The 22,529-nt window shown below is 43.7% G+C and overlaps 1 protein-coding gene across 4 annotated transcripts in view; it reads right to left on the bottom strand.

Annotated features, from left to right (window-relative positions):
- Positions 1–22,529, bottom strand: part of kank1a (KN motif and ankyrin repeat domains 1a) — a 383,083-nt gene that overhangs the window by 299,760 nt on the left and 60,794 nt on the right. The window contains exon 1 of one of the 4 annotated variants that reach the window (XM_055887879.1): positions 8,697–8,785. The exons of the other annotated variants lie outside the window; for them this stretch is intronic. The gene's annotated coding sequence lies outside the window, so the exon portion shown is untranslated. Of the gene's footprint in view, positions 1–8,696; positions 8,786–22,529 lie in introns of those variants that run through there. 4 annotated transcript variants of the gene reach the window in all.

Genomic DNA, 22,529 nt, shown 5'->3' with positions numbered 1-22,529 from the left:
GCTATATTACCAGTGACCAGCTATCTTACCACCAGCTATAGTACCACTGACCAGCTATAGTACCACTGACCAGCTATAGTACCACTGACCAGCTATATTACCACTGACCAGCTATATTACCACCAGCTATATTACCACCAGCTATATTACCACCAGCTATAGTACCACTGACCAGCTATAGTACCACTGACCAGCTATAGTACCACTGACCAGCTATAGTACCACTGACCAGCTATAGTACCACTGACCAGCTATATTACCACTGACCAGCTATATTACCACTGACCAGCTATATTACCACTGACCAGCTATATTACCACTGACCAGCTATATTACCACTGACCAGCTATAGTACCACTGACCAGCTATAGTACCACCAGCTATATTACCACTGACCAGCTATAGTACCACTGACCAGCTATAGTACCACTGACCAGCTATAGTACCACTGACCAGCTATAGTACCACTGACCAGCTATAGTACCACTGACCAGCTATAGTACCACTGACCAGCTATATTACCACTGACCAGCTATATTACCACTGACCAGCTATAGTACCACTGACCAGCTATAGTACCACTGACCAGCTATATTACCACTGACCAGCTATAGTACCACTGACCAGCTATAGTACCACTGACCAGCTATATTACCACTGACCAGCTATAGTACCACTGACCAGCTATAGTACCACTGACCAGCTATAGTACCACTGACCAGCTATATTACCACTGACCAGCTATAGTACCACTGACCAGCTATATTACCACTGACCAGCTATATTACCGCCAGCTATAGTACCACTGACCAGCTATAGTACCACTGACCAGCTATATTACCAGTGACCAGCTATATTACCAGTGACCAGCTATATTACCAGTGACCAGCTATCTTACCACCAGCTATAGTACCACTGACCAGCTATAGTACCACTGACCAGCTATAGTACCACTGACCAGCTATATTACCACTGACCAGCTATATTACCACCAGCTATATTACCACCAGCTATATTACCACCAGCTATAGTACCACTGACCAGCTATAGTACCACTGACCAGCTATAGTACCACTGACCAGCTATAGTACCACTGACCAGCTATAGTACCACTGACCAGCTATATTACCACTGACCAGCTATATTACCACTGACCAGCTATATTACCACTGACCAGCTATATTACCACTGACCAGCTATATTACCACTGACCAGCTATATTACCACTGACCAGCTATAGTACCACTGACCAGCTATAGTACCACCAGCTATATTACCACTGACCAGCTATAGTACCACTGACCAGCTATAGTACCACTGACCAGCTATAGTACCACTGACCAGCTATAGTACCACTGACCAGCTATAGTACCACTGACCAGCTATAGTACCACTGACCAGCTATATTAACACTGACCAGCTATATTACCACTGACCAGCTATAGTACCACTGACCAGCTATAGTACCACTGACCAGCTATATTACCACTGACCAGCTATAGTACCACTGACCAGCTATAGTACCACTGACCAGCTATATTACCACTGACCAGCTATAGTACCACTGACCAGCTATAGTACCACTGACCAGCTATAGTACCACTGACCAGCTATATTACCACTGACCAGCTATAGTACCACTGACCAGCTATATTACCACTGACCAGCTATATTACCACTGACCAGCTATAGTACCACTGACCAGCTATATTACCACCAGCTATAGTACCACTGACCAGCTATATTACCACCAGCTATAGTACCACCAGCTATAGTACCACTGACCAGCTATATTACCACTGACCAGCTATAGTACCACTGACCAGCTATATTACCACTGACCAGCTATAGTACCACTGACCAGCTATATTAACACCAGCTATAGTACCACTGACCAGCTATAGTACCACCAGCTATAGTACCACTGACCAGCTATAGTACCACCAGCTATAGTACCACTGACCAGCTATAGTACCACTGACCAGCTATATTACCACCAGCTATAGTACCACTGACCAGCTATAGTACCACTGACCAGCTATATTACCACCAGCTATAGTACCACTGACCAGCTATATTACCACCAGCTATAGTACCACTGACCAGCTATAGTACCACTGACCAGCTATATTACCACTGACCAGCTATATTACCACCAGCTATAGTACCACTGACCAGCTAAATTACAACCAGCTATAGTACCACTGACCAGCTATATTACCACTGACCAGCTATATTACCACCAGCTATAGTACCACTGACCAGTTATAGTAACACTGACCAGCTATATTACCACTGACCAGCTATAGTACCACTGACCAGCTATATTACCACCAGCTATATTACCACTGACCAGCTATAGTACCACCAGCTATATTACCACTGACCAGCTATATTACCACTGACCAGCTATAGTACCACTGACCAGCTATAGTACCACTGACCAGCTATATTACCACCAGCTATAGTACCACTGACCAGCTATAGTACCACTGACCAGCTATATTACCACCAGCTATAGTACCACTGACCAGCTATATTACCACCAGCTATATTACCACTGACCAGCTATATTACCACTGACCAGCTATAGTACCACTGACCAGCTATATTACCACCAGCTATAGTACCACTGACCAGCTATAGTACCACTGACCAGCTATATTACCACCAGCTATAGTACCACTGACCAGCTATATTACCACTGACCAGCTATAGTACCACTGACCAGCTATATTACCACTGACCAGCTATATTACCACTGACCAGCTATAGTACCACTGACCAGCTATAGTACCACTGACCAGCTATAGTACCACTGACCGGCTATAGTACCACTGACCAGCTATAGTACCACTGACCAGCTATAGTACCACTGACCAGCTATATTACCACCAGCTATAGTACCACTGACCAGCTATAGTACCACTGACCAGCTATAGTACCACTGACCAGCTATAGTACCACTGACCAGCTATATTACCACCAGCTATAGTACCACTGACCAGCTATAGTACCACTGACCAGCTATATTACCACCAGCTATAGTACCACTGACCAGCTATAGTACCACTGACCAGCTATATTACCACCAGCTATAGTACCACTGACCAGCTATATTACCACCAGCTATATTACCACTGACCAGCTATATTACCACTGACCAGCTATAGTACCACTGACCAGCTATATTACCACCAGCTATAGTACCACTGACCAGCTATAGTACCACTGACCAGCTATATTACCACCAGCTATAGTACCACTGACCAGCTATAGTACCACTGACCAGCTATATTACCACCAGCTATAGTACCACTGACCAGCTATAGTACCACTGACCAGCTATATTACCACCAGCTATATTACCACTGACCAGCTATAGTACCACTGACCAGCTATATTACCACCAGCTATAGTACCACTGACCAGCTATAGTACCACTGACCAGCTATAGTACCACTGACCAGCTATAGTACCACTGACCAGCTATATTACCACCAGCTATAGTACCACTGACCAGCTATAGTACCACTGACCAGCTATATTACCACCAGCTATAGTACCACTGACCAGCTATATTACCACCAGCTATATTACCACTGACCAGCTATATTACCACTGACCAGCTATAGTACCACTGACCAGCTATATTACCACCAGCTATAGTACCACTGACCAGCTATAGTACCACTGACCAGCTATATTACCACCAGCTATAGTACCACTGACCAGCTATAGTACCACTGACCAGCTATAGTACCACTGACCAGCTATAGTACCACTGACCAGCTATAGTACCACTGACCAGCTATAGTACCACTGACCAGCTATATTACCACTGACCAGCTATAGTACCACTGACCAGCTATAGTACCACTGACCAGCTATATTACCACCAGCTATAGTACCACTGACCAGCTATAGTACCACTGACCAGCTATATTACCACTGACCAGCTATATTACCACTGACCAGCTATAGTACCACTGACCAGCTATAGTACCACCAGCTATATTACCACTGACCAGCTATAGTACCACTGACCAGCTATAGTACCACCAGCTATATTACCACTGACCAGCTATATTACCACTGACCAGCTATAGTACCACTGACCAGCTATAGTACCACTGACCAGCTATATTACCACCAGCTATAGTACCACTGACCAGCTATAGTACCACTGACCAGCTATAGTACCACTGACCAGCTATAGTACCACCAGCTATAGTACCACTGACCAGCTATATTACCACCAGCTATAGTACCACTGACCAGCTATAGTACCACCAGCTATAGTACCACTGACCAGCTATATTACCACTAACCAGCTATAGTACCACTGACCAGCTATAGTACCACTGACCAGCTATAGTACCACTGACCAGCTATAGTACCACTGACCAGCTATAGTACCACTGACCAGCTATAGTACCACTGACCAGCTATAGTACCACTGACCAGCTATATTACCACCAGCTATAGTACCACTGACCAGCTATAGTACCACTGACCAGCTATATTACCACCAGCTATAGTACCACTGACCAGCTATATTACCACCAGCTATAGTACCACTGACCAGCTATAGTACCACTGACCAGCTATAGTACCACTGACCAGCTATATTACCACCAGCTATAGTACCACTGACCAGCTATAGTACCACTGACCAGCTATATTACCACCAGCTATAGTACCACTGACCAGCTATAGTACCACTGACCAGCTATAGTACCACTGACCAGCTATATTACCACCAGCTATAGTACCACTGACCAGCTATAGTACCACTGACCAGCTATAGTACCACTGACCAGCTATAGTACCACCAGCTATAGTACCACTGACCAGCTATATTACCACTGACCAGCTATATTACCACTGACCAGCTATATTACCACTGACCAGCTATAGTACCACCAGCTATATTACCACTGACCAGCTATAGTACCACCAGCTATATTACCACTGACCAGCTATATTACCACTGACCAGCTATAGTACCACTGACCAGCTATAGTACCACTGACCAGCTATATTACCACTGACCAGCTATATTACCACTGACCAGCTATAGTACCACTGACCAGCTATAGTACCACTGACCAGCTATAGTACCACTGACCAGCTATAGTACCACTGACCAGCTATAGTACCACTGACCAGCTATAGTACCACCAGCTATAGTACCACTGACCAGCTATATTACCACTGACCAGCTATATTACCACTGACCAGCTATATTACCACTGACCAGCTATAGTACCACTGACCAGCTATAGTACCACTGACCAGCTATAGTACCACTGACCAGCTATATTACCACCAGCTATAGTACCACTGACCAGCTATAGTACCACTGACCAGCTATAGTACCACTGACCAGCTATAGTACCACTGACCAGCTATAGTACCACTGACCAGCTATAGTACCACTGACCAGCTATAGTACCACTGACCAGCTATAGTACCACTGACCAGCTATAGTACCACTGACCAGCTATAGTACCACTGACCAGCTATAGTACCACTGACCAGCTATAGTACCACTGACCAGCTATATTACCACCAGCTATAGTACCACTGACCAGCTATATTACCACCAGCTATAGTACCACTGACCAGCTATAGTACCACTGACCAGCTATAGTACCACTGACCAGCTATATTACCACCAGCTATAGTACCACTGACCAGCTATAGTACCACTGACCAGCTATATTACCACCAGCTATAGTACCACTGACCAGCTATAGTACCACTGACCAGCTATAGTACCACTGACCAGCTATATTACCACCAGCTATAGTACCACTGACCAGCTATATTACCACTGACCAGCTATATTACCACTGACCAGCTATAGTACCACTGACCAGCTATAGTACCACCAGCTATATTACCACTGACCAGCTATATTACCACTGACCAGCTATATTACCACTGACCAGCTATAGTACCACTGACCAGCTATATTACCACTGACCAGCTATAGTACCACTGACCAGCTATAGTACCACTGACCAGCTATAGTACCACTGACCAGCTATAGTACCACTGACCAGCTATAGTACCACCAGCTATAGTACCACTGACCAGCTATAGTACCACTGACCAGCTATAGTACCACTGACCAGCTATAGTACCACTGACCAGCTATAGTACCACTGACCAGCTATAGTACCACTGACCAGCTATAGTACCACTGACCAGCTATAGTACCACTGACCAGCTATAGTACCACTGACCAGCTATAGTACCACTGACCAGCTATAGTACCACTGACCAGCTATAGTACCACTGACCAGCTATAGTACCACCAGCTATAGTACCACTGACCAGCTATAGTACCACTGACCAGCTATAGTACCACTGACCAGCTATAGTACCACTGACCAGCTATATTACCACCAGCTATAGTACCACTGACCAGCTATATTACCACTGACCAGCTATATTACCACTGACCAGCTATAGTACCACCAGCTATATTACCACTGACCAGCTATAGTACCACTGACCAGCTATAGTACCACCAGCTATATTACCACTGACCAGCTATATTACCACTGACCAGCTATAGTACCACTGACCAGCTATAGTACCACTGACCAGCTATAGTACCACTGACCAGCTATAGTACCACTGACCAGCTATAGTACCACTGACCAGCTATAGTACCACTGACCAGCTATAGTACCACTGACCAGCTATAGTACCACTGACCAGCTATAGTACCACTGACCAGCTATAGTACCACTGACCAGCTATATTACCACCAGCTATAGTACCACTGACCAGCTATAGTACCACCAGCTATAGTACCACTGACCAGCTATAGTACCACTGACCAGCTATAGTACCACTGACCAGCTATAGTACCACTGACCAGCTATAGTACCACTGACCAGCTATAGTACCACCAGCTATAGTACCACTGACCAGCTATAGTACCACTGACCAGCTATAGTACCACCAGCTATAGTACCACCAGCTATAGTACCACTGACCAGCTATAGTACCACTGACCAGCTATAGTACCACTGACCAGCTATAGTACCACTGACCAGCTATATTACCACCAGCTATAGTACCACTGACCAGCTATATTACCACCAGCTATATTACCACCAGCTATATTACCACTGACCAGCTATAGTACCACTGACCAGCTATATTACCACTGACCAGCTATAGTACCACTGACCAGCTATAGTACCACTGACCAGCTATAGTACCACTGACCAGCTATAGTACCACTGACCAGCTATAGTACCACTGACCAGCTATATTACCACCAGCTATAGTACCACTGACCAGCTATATTACCACTGACCAGCTATATTACCACTGACCAGCTATATTACCACTGACCAGCTATAGTACCACTGACCAGCTATAGTACCACCAGCTATATTACCACTGACCAGCTATATTACCACTGACCAGCTATATTACCACTGACCAGCTATAGTACCACTGACCAGCTATAGTACCACTGACCAGCTATAGTACCACTGACCAGCTATAGTACCACTGACCAGCTATAGTACCACTGACCAGCTATAGTACCACCAGCTATAGTACCACCAGCTATAGTACCACCAGCTATAGTACCACCAGCTATAGTACCACTGACCAGCTATATTACCACTGACCAGCTATATTACCACTGACCAGCTATATTACCACTGACCAGCTATAGTACCACTGACCAGCTATAGTACCACTGACCAGCTATAGTACCACTGACCAGCTATAGTACCACTGACCAGCTATAGTACCACTGACCAGCTATAGTACCACTGACCAGCTATAGTACCACCAGCTATAGTACCACTGACCAGCTATAGTACCACTGACCAGCTATAGTACCACTGACCAGCTATAGTACCACTGACCAGCTATAGTACCACTGACCAGCTATATTACCACCAGCTATAGTACCACTGACCAGCTATATTACCACCAGCTATAGTACCACTGACCAGCTATAGTACCACTGACCAGCTATAGTCACCTGCACATTAATGCAGAGATAGTATTGCGGTGTAGAGGATTTACCCACTTGACTCGTACTTCAAGAGTTCGAATCTTGCATACATTAAGCTTGCTTTTTCATTTTATGCATTTGATTTTTTTCAGGCAACGGCATGCCATTTAAATGTTATTGATATATCTAGTGAAATATGTAAATGAGATCAGCACTAGGCTTGGGCGGTACCCAGATCATCATACGGACCTTGTGACATACCGGGATATTCTACCGAACAAGGCGCTCTGTTTTCAAACCCCACTGATACTCTGTAATCCAAAGGTTAGTAATGTTAACAAGTATATGTAAAATCCCATAGAGAATGCTAACTAAATGCTAACGAGCGCATTTCGAATCTTTTGTACAGTTTCTGACCTAAACTATACAAGTCTACAAGTAACTCAAAAATGCAACTCCCAGTTTGCTGCACAAAACAAATATTAACCAGGAAGCCTCTTGATCCAGGAGGGGGTTCTCTGCTGTTACCAAGCAAATGCTTGATTTTGGAAGAAGCTAACCACTTAGCTAGATAACTAGCTAATAAAGTAGCACACCAAATGCACAACTGCAAAGCATTTGGCACATTTTAGACAACGTAATAGTTATAAGAGCAGGCAAACATTTAGATGTGAATTCCCTAATGTAATTAGATCACCTGGTTCATGCTGCACAACAGTGAGTGACTCACAAGGCTCTAGTCTCTCCTCGTTGTGTGCTTGTAAACAAACACCACATGACATGTGACTGTACCGTAAACTTCATAATAACCTGACAGATGAAATAACGTACAAGTTGACTGCAGGTATTTACTTAAAAAGTAGCTGCAAATATTCAAATGACTGAAAAAACGTCTAAATAAATAGTTTCAACGGTATTGAAAAACCCTTCAGTGGCTTTTTCCAAATACTCCGGTGTCCGGGTTATGCGGTATACCGCCCAAGCCTAATCAGCACTCTATCGTCAGTAGCAAGCGTCTGAAATTTGATTTCCACTAGATAGCCCAGCCACAAGTCAATCTCAAGGAAACGTCAGAAGATGTCATTTGTGACTGTGCTGCCACCTTATGGTATAATCGAGAATTGCAGTACCAGATTGATTAATTTGACAATGAATGTGTAATAAATTGGAAAATACTTTTTCTTGACCAGAGGTGACTGAATTAACATTCAGAATTATCGATAATTGTTATTGAAATAGTAATCAAGTACAATTTCAAAACATGAGCATAAAAACAGGTAATGACAAACATGAATGATCATTATATTAATTCACAGTAATCTGTTAATACGTTTTTAAACACTATGTATCCACAGCTGTGTCTCAAATGTAACACAGAGACACATACAATGGAAATGAGCCCGTCATTATTAATGATATGGCTTCTAAAAGAGACTTTGTCAAAGAAAGGTATGGTTCAGATGGTCTCACTGATACTCATATTCTAGTGAACGGAATCACAAAAACAACACGTTTTTGGTACATTTTATCCACTAGACATAGAAAGAAGTCATATAAACATAATATAGACACTGTTTACAAATCCATCCAGTCCTGTAAAGAGTTTGATTGACATGTGTTTGATTTAATATGAACATAAAACATCGTATGATCAGGGGAAGTTGGGCGTTGTTAGAGTGCATTTGGTTTGGGTTTGGGAGAGCAGAAAGGCTCAGGAACACAAATCAAATCACTCAAGTTATGTTTTATAAACTGGTATTCAAGTTTAACAAAGAGTCACCTTTCACAGCCCTCTGGCCTCATCTTACTGTCAGTATCTACTGGTATGTCTTAAGGAACAGGAGAGAACCAGCCTCTGGCCTCATAATACTGTCAGTATCTACTGGTATGTCTTAAGGAACAGGAGAGAACCAGCCTCTGGCCTCATAATACTGTCAGTATCTACTGGTATGTCTTAAGGAACAGGAGAGAACCAGCCTCTGGCCTCATAATACTGTCAGTATCTACTGGTATGTCTTAAGGAACAGGAGAGAACCAGCCTCTGGCCTCATAATACTGTCAGTATCTACTGGTATGTCTTAAGGAACAGGAGAGAACCAGCCTCTGGCCTCATAATACTGTCAGTATCTACTGGTATGTCTTAAGGAACAGGAGAGAACCAGCCTCTCACAGTAAACAACTTATACCGGACAAAACAACACTGACAACAACAACACAAACTAGGTTGTGAGCTTTGGTTAGGAAAACAAAATCAAATGGATGCAGCTTAAAGCCCTGAAGAGTGGTCCAGAAAAGTCAGATCCGCAGCCTCGGCCAAAGAATAATTCACCAAAATTAACCATCATTAAATTGATGATTGCATATTATTGAATATGCCAGACAATGTCTCCCAATCCTGGCCCTGAGGGCACAGGACGCACACCGCATCCCCTCTAACAGCAACGCTCTACTCTCCGGCTATTATGGAGTGTAGTCTCGCCCAAGGGTGCGAAGGTGAACGGCAGGGCACTGGAGCGACGAACAGCCCTTCTGTCTCTGGCTGGCCGGCTCCCCTCTCTCCACTGGGATTCTCTGCCTCTGACCCTATTACGGGGGAGGACTTCGCCACTGGCTAACTAGTGTCACATCGGGCCAGGCTTTTTTCACGATACTCAACTTGAATGGGTTGAATCACTGATGTGATTTTCCTGTCCGGTTTTGAGCCCCCTCGGGCTTGTGTAGTGGAGGAGATCGCTGTGGGCTATACTCAGCCTGGTCTCAGGGTAGTTAGTTAGTGGTCTGTTGATATCCCTCTAGTGGTGTGGGGACTATACTCAGCCTTGTCTCAGGGTAGTAAGTTAGTGGTCTGTTGATATCCCTCTAGTGGTGTGGGGACTATACTCAGCCTTGTCTCAGGGTAGTAAGTTAGTGGTCTGTTGATATCCCTCTAGTGGTGTGGGGACTATACTCAGCCTTGTCTCAGGGTAGTAAGTTAGGGGTCTGTTGATATCCCTCTAGTGGTGTGGGGACTATACTCAGCCTTGTCTCAGGGTAGTAAGTTAGGGGTCTGTTGATATCCCTCTAGTGGTGTGGGGACTATACTTAGCCTTGTCTCAGGGTAGTTAGTTAGTGGTCTGTTGATATCCCTCTAGTGGTGTGGGGACTATACTCAGCCTTGTCTCAGGGTAGTAAGTTAGTGGTCTGTTGATATCCCTCTAGTGGTGTGGGGACTATACTCAGCCTTGTCTCAGGGTAGTAAGTTAGTGGTCTGTTGATATCCCTCTAGTGGTGTGGGGACTATACTCAGCCTTGTCTCAGGGTAGTAAGTTAGGGGTCTGTTGATATCCCTCTAGTGGTGTGGGGACTATACTCAGCCTTGTCTCAGGGTAGTAAGTTAGGGGTCTGTTGATATCCCTCTAGTGGTGTGGGGACTATACTCAGCCTTGTCTCAGGGTAGTAAGTTAGGGGTCTGTTGATATCCCTCTAGTGGTGTGGGGACTATACTTAGCCTTGTCTCAGGGTAGTTAGTTAGTGGTCTGTTGATATCCCTCTAGTGGTGTGGGGACTATACTCAGCCTTGTCTCAGGGTAGTAGGTTGGAGGTCTGTTGATATCCCTCTAGTGGTGTGGGGACTATACTCAGCCTGGTCTCAGGGTAGTAAGTTAGGGGTCTGTTGATATCCCTCTAGTGGTGTGGGGACTATACTCAGCCTTGTCTCAGGGTAGTAAGTTAGTGGTCTGTTGATATCTCTCCAGTGGTGTGGGGACTATACTCAGCCTTGTCTCAGGGTAGTTAGTTAGGGGTCTGTTGATATCCCTCTAGTGGTGTGGGGACTATACTCAGCCTTGTCTCAGGGTAGTAGGTTGGAGGTCTGTTGATATCCCTCTAGTGGTGTGGGGACTATACTCAGCCTGGTCTCAGGGTAGTTAGTTAGTGGTCTGGTGATATCCCTCTAGTGGTGTGGGGACTATACTCAGCCTTGTCTCAGGGTAGTAAGGTGGTGGTCTGTTGATATCCCTCTAGTGGTGTGGGGACTATACTCAGCCTTGTCTCAGGGTAGTAAGGTGGTGGTCTGTTGATATCCCTCTAGTGGTGTGGGGACTATACTCAGCCTTGTCTCAGGGTAGTTAGTTAGTGGTCTGTTGATATCTCTCTAGTGGTGTGGGGACTATACTCAGCCTTGTCTCAGGGTAGTAAGTTAGTGGTCTGGTGATATCCCTCTAGTGGTGTGGGGACTATACTCAGCCTTGTCTCAGGGTAGTAAGTTGGTGGTCTGTTGATATCCCTCTAGTGGTGTGGGGACTATACTCAGCCTTGTCTCAGGGTAGTAAGTTGGTGGTCTGTTGATATCCCTCTAGTGGTGTGGGGACTATACTCAGCCTTGTCTCAGGGTAGTGGTCTGTTGATATCCCTCTAGTGGTGTGGGGACTATACTCAGCCTTGTCTCAGGGTAGTAAGTTGGTGGTCTGTTGATATCCCTCTAGTGGTGTGGGGACTATACTCAGCCTTGTCTCAGGGTAGTAAGTTAGTGGTCTGTTGATATCCCTCTAGTGGTGTGGGGACTATACTCAGCCTTGTCTCAGGGTAGTAAGTTAGGGGTCTGTTGATATCCCTCTAGTGGTGGGGACTATACTCAGCCTTGTCTCAGGGTAGTAAGTTGGTGGTCTGTTGATATCCCTCTAGTGGTGTGGGGACTATACTCAGCCTTGTCTCAGGGTAGTAAGTTAGTGGTCTGTTGATATCCCTCTAGTGGTGTGGGGACTATACTCAGCCTTGTCTCAGGGTAGTTAGTTAGTGGTCTGTTGATATCCCTCTAGTGGTGTGGGGACTATACTCAGCCTTGTCTCAGGGTAGTAAGTTAGTGGTCTGTTGATATCTCTCCAGTGGTGTGGGGACTATACTCAGCCTTGTCTCAGGGTAGTTAGTTAGTGGTCTGTTGATATCCCTCTAGTGGTGTGGGGACTATACTCAGCCTTGTCTCAGGGTAGTAAGTTAGTGGTCTGTTGATATCCCTCTAGTGGTGTGGGGACTATACTCAGCCTTGTCTCAGGGTAGTAAGTTGGTGGTCTGTTGATATCCCTCTAGTGGTGTGGGGACTATACTCAGCCTTGTCTCAGGGTAGTAAGTTAGTGGTCTGTTGATATCTCTCTAGTGGTGTGGGGACTATACTCAGCCATACTCAGCTATACTCAGCAATTGTATATCTAGTACCGTATATCTACAGACTGTATATCTAGTATTGTATATCTAGTACTGTATATCTACAGACTGTATATCTACAGACTGTATATCTACAGACACCACCGTGTTGACACGTACAGAACATACTGTATATCTACAGACACCACCGTGTTGACACGTACAGAACATACTGTATATCTACAGACACCACCGTGTTGACACGTACAGAACATACTGTATATCTACAGACACCGTGTTGACACGTACAGAACATACTGTATATCTACAGACACCGTGTTGACACGTACAGAACATACTGTATATCTACAGACACCGTGTTGACACGTACAGAACATACTGTATATCTACAGACACCGTGTTGACACGTACAGAACATACTGTATATCTACAGACACCGTGTTGACACGTACAGAACATACTGTATATCTACAGACACCGTGTTGACACGTACAGAACATACTGTATATCTACAGACACCACCGTGTTGACACGTACAGAACATACTGTATATCTACAGACACCGTGTTGACACGTACAGAACATACTGTATATCTACAGACACCACCGTGTTGACACGTACAGAACATACTGTATATCTACAGACACCGTGTTGACACGTACAGAACATACTGTATATCTACAGACACCACCGTGTTGACACGTACAGAACATACTGTATATCTACAGACACCACCGTGTTGACACGTACAGAACATACTGTATATCTACAGACACCACCGTGTTGACACGTACAGAACATACTGTATATCTACAGACACCGTGTTGACACGTACAGAACATACTGTATATCTACAGACACCGTGTTGACACGTACAGAACATACTGTATATCTACAGACACCGTGTTGACACGTACAGAACATACTGTATATCTACAGACACCGTGTTGACACGTACAGAACATACTGTATATCTACAGACACCACCGTGTTGACACGTACAGAACATACTGTATATCTACAGACACCACCGTGTTGACACGTACAGAACATACTGTATATCTACAGACACCACCGTGTTGACACGTACAGAACATACTGTATATCTACAGACACCACCGTGTTGACACGTACAGAACATACTGTATATCTACAGACACCGTGTTGACACGTACAGAACATACTGTATATCTACAGACACCGTGTTGACACGTACAGAACATACTGTATATCTACAGACACCGTGTTGACACGTACAGAACAGACTGTATATCTACAGACACCGTGTTGACACGTACAGAACATACTGTATATCTACAGACACCGTGTTGACACGTACAGAACAGACTGTATATCTACAGACACCACCGTGTTGACACGTACAGAACATACTGTATATCTACAGACACCGTGTTGACACGTACAGAACATACTGTATATCTACAGACACCACCGTGTTGACACGTACAGAACATACTGTATATCTACAGACACCGTGTTGACACGTACAGAACATACTGTATATCTACAGACACCACCGTGTTGACACGTACAGAACATACTGTATATCTACAGACACCACCGTGTTGACACGTACAGAACATACTGTATATCTACAGACACCGTGTTGACACGTACAGAACATACTGTATATCTACAGACACCGTGTTGACACGTACAGAACATACTGTATATCTACAGACACCACCGTGTTGACACGTACAGAACATACTGTATATCTACAGACACCACCGTGTTGACACGTACAGAACATACTGTATATCTACAGACACCACCGTGTTGACACGTACAGAACATACTGTATATCTACAGACACCGTGTTGACACGTACAGAACATACTGTATATCTACAGACACCGTGTTGACACGTACAGAACATACTGTATATCTACAGACACCGTGTTGACACGTACAGAACATACTGTATATCTACAGACACCGTGTTGACACGTACAGAACATACTGTATATCTACAGACACCGTGTTGACACGTACAGAACATACTGTATATCTACAGACACCGTGTTGACACGTACAGAACATACTGTATATCTACAGACACCGTGTTGACACGTACAGAACATACTGTATATCTACAGACACCACCGTGTTGACACGTACAGAACATACTGTATATCTACAGACACCGTGTTGACACGTACAGAACATACTGTATATCTACAGACACCACCGTGTTGACACGTACAGAACATACTGTATATCTACAGACACCGTGTTGACACGTACAGAACATACTGTATATCTACAGACACCGTGTTGACACGTACAGAACATACTGTATATCTACAGACACCGTGTTGACACGTACAGAACATACTGTATATCTACAGACACCACCGTGTTGACACGTACAGAACATACTGTATATCTACAGACACCACCGTGTTGACACGTACAGAACATACTGTATATCTACAGACACCACCGTGTTGACACGTACAGAACATACTGTATATCTACAGACACCACCGTGTTGACACGTACAGAACATACTGTATATCTACAGACACCGTGTTGACACGTACAGAACAGACTGTATATCTACAGACACCGTGTTGACACGTACAGAACATACTGTATATCTACAGACACCGTGTTGACACGTACAGAACAGACTGTATATCTACAGACACCGTGTTGACACGTACAGAACATACTGTATATCTACAGACACCGTGTTGACACGTACAGAACATACTGTATATCTACAGACACCACCGTGTTGACACTTACAGAACATACTGTATATCTACAGACACCGTGTTGACACGTACAGAACATACTGTATATCTACAGACACCACCGTGTTGACACGTACAGAACATACTGTATATCTACAGACACCGTGTTGACACGTACAGAACATACTGTATATCTACAGACACCGTGTTGACACGTACAGAACATACTGTATATCTACAGACACCACCGTGTTGACACGTACAGAACATACTGTATATCTACAGACACCACCGTGTTGACACGTACAGAACATACTGTATATCTACAGACACCACCGTGTTGACACGTACAGAACATACTGTATATCTACAGACACCACCGTGTTGACACGTACAGAACATACTGTATATCTACAGACACCACCGTGTTGACACGTACAGAACATACTGTATATCTACAGACACCGTGTTGACACGTACAGAACATACTGTATATCTACAGACACCACCGTGTTGACACGTACAGAACAGACTGTATATCTACAGACACCACCGTGTTGACACGTACAGAACAGACTGTATATCTACAGACACCACCGTGTTGACACGTACAGAACATACTGTATATCTACAGACACCACCGTGTTGACACGTACAGAACATACTGTATATCTACAGACACCGTGTTGACACGTACAGAACATACTGTATATCTACAGACACCGTGTTGACACGTACAGAACAGACTGTATATCTACAGACACCGTGTTGACACGTACAGAACATACTGTATATCTACAGACACCACCGTGTTGACACGTACAGAACATACTGTATATCTACAGACACCACCGTGTTGACACGTACAGAACATACTGTATATCTACAGACACCGTGTTGACACGTACAGAACATACTGTATATCTACAGACACCGTGTTGACACGTACAGAACATACTGTATATCTACAGACACCGTGTTGACACGTACAGAACATACTGTATATCTACAGACACCGTGTTGACACGTACAGAACATACTGTATATCTACAGACACCGTGTTGACACGTACAGAACATACTGTATATCTACAGACACCGTGTTGACACGTACAGAACATACTGTATATCTACAGACACCGTGTTGACACGTACAGAACATACTGTATATCTACAGACACCGTGTTGACACGTACAGAACAGACTGTATATCTACAGACACCGTGTTGACACGTACAGAACATACTGTATATCTACAGACACCACCGTGTTGACACGTACAGAACATACTGTATATCTACAGACACCACCGTGTTGACACGTACAGAACAGACTGTATATCTACAGACACCGTGTTGACACGTACAGAACATACTGTATATCTACAGACACCGTGTTGACACGTACAGAACATACTGTATATCTACAGACACCACCGTGTTGACACGTACAGAACATACTGTATATCTACAGACACCACCGTGTTGACACGTACAGAACATACTGTATATCTACAGACACCGTGTTGACACGTACAGAACATACTGTATATCTACAGACACCACCGTGTTGACACGTACAGAACATACTGTATATCTACAGACACCGTGTTGACACGTACAGAACATACTGTATATCTACAGACACCGTGTTGACACGTACAGAACATACTGTATATCTACAGACACCGTGTTGACACGTACAGAACATACTGTATATCTACAGACACCGTGTTGACACGTACAGAACATACTGTATATCTACAGACACCGTGTTGACACGTACAGAACATACTGTATATCTACAGACACCACCGTGTTGACACGTACAGAACATACTGTATATCTACAGACACCGTGTTGACACGTACAGAACATACTGTATATCTACAGACACCGTGTTGACACGTACAGAACATACTGTATATCTACAGACACCACCGTGTTGACACGTACAGAACATACTGTATATCTACAGACACCACCGTGTTGACACGTACAGAACATACTGTATATCTACAGACACCGTGTTGACACGTACAGAACATACTGTATATCTACAGACACCGTGTTGACACGTACAGAACATACTGTATATCTACAGACACCACCGTGTTGACACGTACAGAACATACTGTATATCTACAGACACCGTGTTGACACGTACAGAACATACTGTATATCTACAGACACCACCGTGTTGACACGTACAGAACAGACTGTATATCTACAGACACCACCGTGTTGACACGTACAGAACAGACTGTATATCTACAGACACCACCGTGTTGACACGTACAGAACATACTGTATATCTACAGACACCACCGTGTTGACACGTACAGAACAGACTGTATATCTACAGACACCACCGTGTTGACACGTACAGAACATACTGTATATCTACAGACACCGTGTTGACACGTACAGAACATACTGTATATCTACAGACACCGTGTTGACACGTACAGAACATACTGTATATCTACAGACACCACCGTGTTGACACGTACAGAACATACTGTATATCTACAGACACCGTGTTGACACGTACAGAACATACTGTATATCTACAGACACCGTGTTGACACGTACAGAACATACTGTATATCTACAGACACCGTGTTGACACGTACAGAACATACTGTATATCTACAGACACCGTGTTGACACGTACAGAACATACTGTATATCTACAGACACCACCGTGTTGACACGTACAGAACATACTGTATATCTACAGACACCGTGTTGACACGTACAGAACATACTGTATATCCACAGACACCGTGTTGACACGTACAGAACATACTGTATATCTACAGACACCGCCGTGTTGACACGTACAGAACATACTGTATATCTACAGACACCACCGTGTTGACACGTACAGAACATACTGTATATCTACAGACACCGTGTTGACACGTACAGAACATACTGTATATCTACAGACACCGTGTTGACACGTACAGAACATACTGTATATCTACAGACACCACCGTGTTGACACGTACAGAACATACTGTATATCTACAGACACCACCGTGTTGACACGTACAGAACATACTGTATATCTACAGACACCGTGTTGACACGTACAGAACATACTGTATATCTACAGACACCGTGTTGACACGTACAGAACATACTGTATATCTACAGACACCACCGTGTTGACACGTACAGAACATACTGTATATCTACAGACACCGTGTTGACACGTACAGAACATACTGTATATCTACAGACACCGTGTTGACACGTACAGAACATACTGTATATCTACAGACACCGTGTTGACACGTACAGAACATACTGTATATCTACAGACACCACCGTGTTGACACGTACAGAACATACTGTATATCTACAGACACCACCGTGTTGACACGTACAGAACATACTGTATATCTACAGACACCGTGTTGACACGTACAGAACATACTGTATATCTACAGACACCGTGTTGACACGTACAGAACATACTGTATATCTACAGACACCGTGTTGACACGTACAGAACATACTGTATATCTACAGACACCGTGTTGACACGTACAGAACATACTGTATATCTACAGACACCGTGTTGACACGTACAGAACATACTGTATATCTACAGACACCGTGTTGACACGTACAGAACATACTGTATATCTACAGACACCGTGTTGACACGTACAGAACATACTGTATATCTACAGACACCACCGTGTTGACACGTACAGAACAGACTGTATATCTACAGACACCACCGTGTTGACACGTACAGAACATACTGTATATCTACAGACACCACCGTGTTGACACGTACAGAACATACTGTATATCTACAGACACCGTGTTGACACGTACAGAACATACTGTATATCTACAGACACCGTGTTGACACGTACAGAACATACTGTATATCTACAGACACCGTGTTGACACGTACAGAACATACTGTATATCTACAGACACCACCGTGTTGACACGTACAGAACATACTGTATATCTACAGACACCACCGTGTTGACACGTACAGAACATACTGTATATCTACAGACACCGTGTTGACACGTACAGAACATACTGTATATCTACAGACACCGTGTTGACACGTACAGAACATACTGTATATCTACAGACACCGTGTTGACACGTACAGAACATACTGTATATCTACAGACACCGTGTTGACACGTACAGAACATACTGTATATCTACAGACACCGTGTTGACACGTACAGAACATACTGTATATCTACAGACACCGTGTTGACACGTACAGAACATACTGTATATCTACAGACACCGTGTTGACACGTACAGAACATACTGTATATCTACAGACACCGTGTTGACACGTACAGAACATACTGTATATCTACAGACACCGTGTTGACACGTACAGAACATACTGTATATCTACAGACACCACCGTGTTGACACGTACAGAACATACTGTATATCTACAGACACCACCGTGTTGACACGTACAGAACATACTGTATATCTACAGACACCGTGTTGACACGTACAGAACAGACTGTATATCTACAGACACCACCGTGTTGACACGTACAGAACATACTGTATATCTACAGACACCACCGTGTTGACACGTACAGAACATACTGTATATCTACAGACACCACCGTGTTGACACGTACAGAACATACTGTATATCTACAGACACCACCGTGTTGACACGTACAGAACATACTGTATATCTACAGACACCGTGTTGACACGTACAGAACATACTGTATATCTACAGACACCGTGTTGACACGTACAGAACATACTGTATATCTACAGACACCGTGTTGACACGTACAGAACATACTGTATATCTACAGACACCGTGTTGACACGTACAGAACATACTGTATATCTACAGACACCACCGTGTTGACACGTACAGAACATACTGTATATCTACAGACACCGCCGTGTTGACACGTACAGAACATACTGTATATCTACAGACACCACCGTGTTGACACGTACAGAACATACTGTATATCTACAGACACCGTGTTGACACGTACAGAACATACTGTATATCTACAGACACCACCGTGTTGACACGTACAGAACATACTGTATATCTACAGACACCGTGTTGACACGTACAGAACATACTGTATATCTACAGACACCGTGTTGACACGTACAGAACATACTGTATATCTACAGACACCGTGTTGACACGTACAGAACATACTGTATATCTACAGACACCACCGTGTTGACACGTACAGAACATACTGTATATCTACAGACACCGTGTTGACACGTACAGAACATACTGTATATCTACAGACACCACCGTGTTGACACGTACAGAACAGACTGTATATCTACAGACACCGCCGTGTTGACACGTACAGAACATACTGTATATCTACAGACACCGTGTTGACACGTACAGAACAGACTGTATATCTACAGACTGTATATCTAGTACTGTATATCTACAGACACCGTGTTGACACGTACAGAACATACTGTATATCTACAGACACCGTGTTGACACGTACAGAACAGACTGTATATCTACAGACTGTATATCTAGTACTGTATATCTACAGACACCACCGTGTTGACACGTACAGAACATACTGTATATCTACAGACACCGTGTTGACACGTACAGAACAGACTGTATATCTACAGACTGTATATCTAGTACTGTATATATAGTACTGTATATCTACAGACTGTATATCTAGTACTGTATATCTAGTACTGTATATCTACAGACTTAATGATCGGCTATGAAAAGCCAACAGATTTATTCCTGATTATTATTTGACCATGCTTGTCATTTATGAACATTTTGAAAATCTAGGCTCTCTCTAATTTTCTCCTTCTCTCTTTCTTTCTCTCGGAGGACCTGAGCCCTGGGACCATGCGTCGGGACTGCCGCCCGTGGTGACTCCTTGCTGTCCCCAGTCCGCCTGGCCTTGCTGCTGTTCTGCCTGCGGTTATGGAACCGCCACCTGTCCCAGACCTGTTGTTTTTCAACTCTTAATGATCAGCTATGAAAAGCCAACTGAATATTATTCATGATTATTATTTGACCATGCTTGTCACTTATGAACATTTTTGAACATCTTGGCAGAGTTCTGTTATAATCTCCACCCGGCACAGCCAGAAGAGGACTGGCCACCCCTCATAGCCTGGTTCCTCTCTAGGTTTCTTCCTAGGTTTTGGCCTTTCTAGGGAGTTTTTCCTAGCCACCGTGCTTCTACACCTGCATTCTAGCTGTTTGGGGTTTTAGGCTGGGTTTCTGTACAGCACTTCGAGATATTATCTGATGTACGAAGGGCTATATAAAATAAACTTGATTGATTGATTGTATATCTAGTACTGTATATCTACAGACTGTATATCTAGTACTGTATATCTACAGACTGTATATCTACTACTGTATATCTACAGACTGTATATCTAGTACTGTATATCTACAGACTGTATATCTAGTACTGTATATCTACAGACTGTATATCTAGTACTGTATATATAGTACTGTATATCTACAGACTGTATATCTAGTACTGTATATATAGCACTGTATATCTACAGACTGTATATCTAGTACTGTATATCTACAGACTGTATATCTACTACTGTATATCTACAGACTGTATATCTACTACTGTATATCTACAGACT

This window comes from Salvelinus fontinalis, chromosome 28 (assembly GCF_029448725.1).
Source record: "Salvelinus fontinalis isolate EN_2023a chromosome 28, ASM2944872v1, whole genome shotgun sequence".
NCBI lineage: Eukaryota > Metazoa > Chordata > Actinopteri > Salmoniformes > Salmonidae > Salvelinus > Salvelinus fontinalis.
Note: the sequence above shows the minus strand (reverse complement) of the source record. Positions and strands in the feature narration are given on the sequence as shown.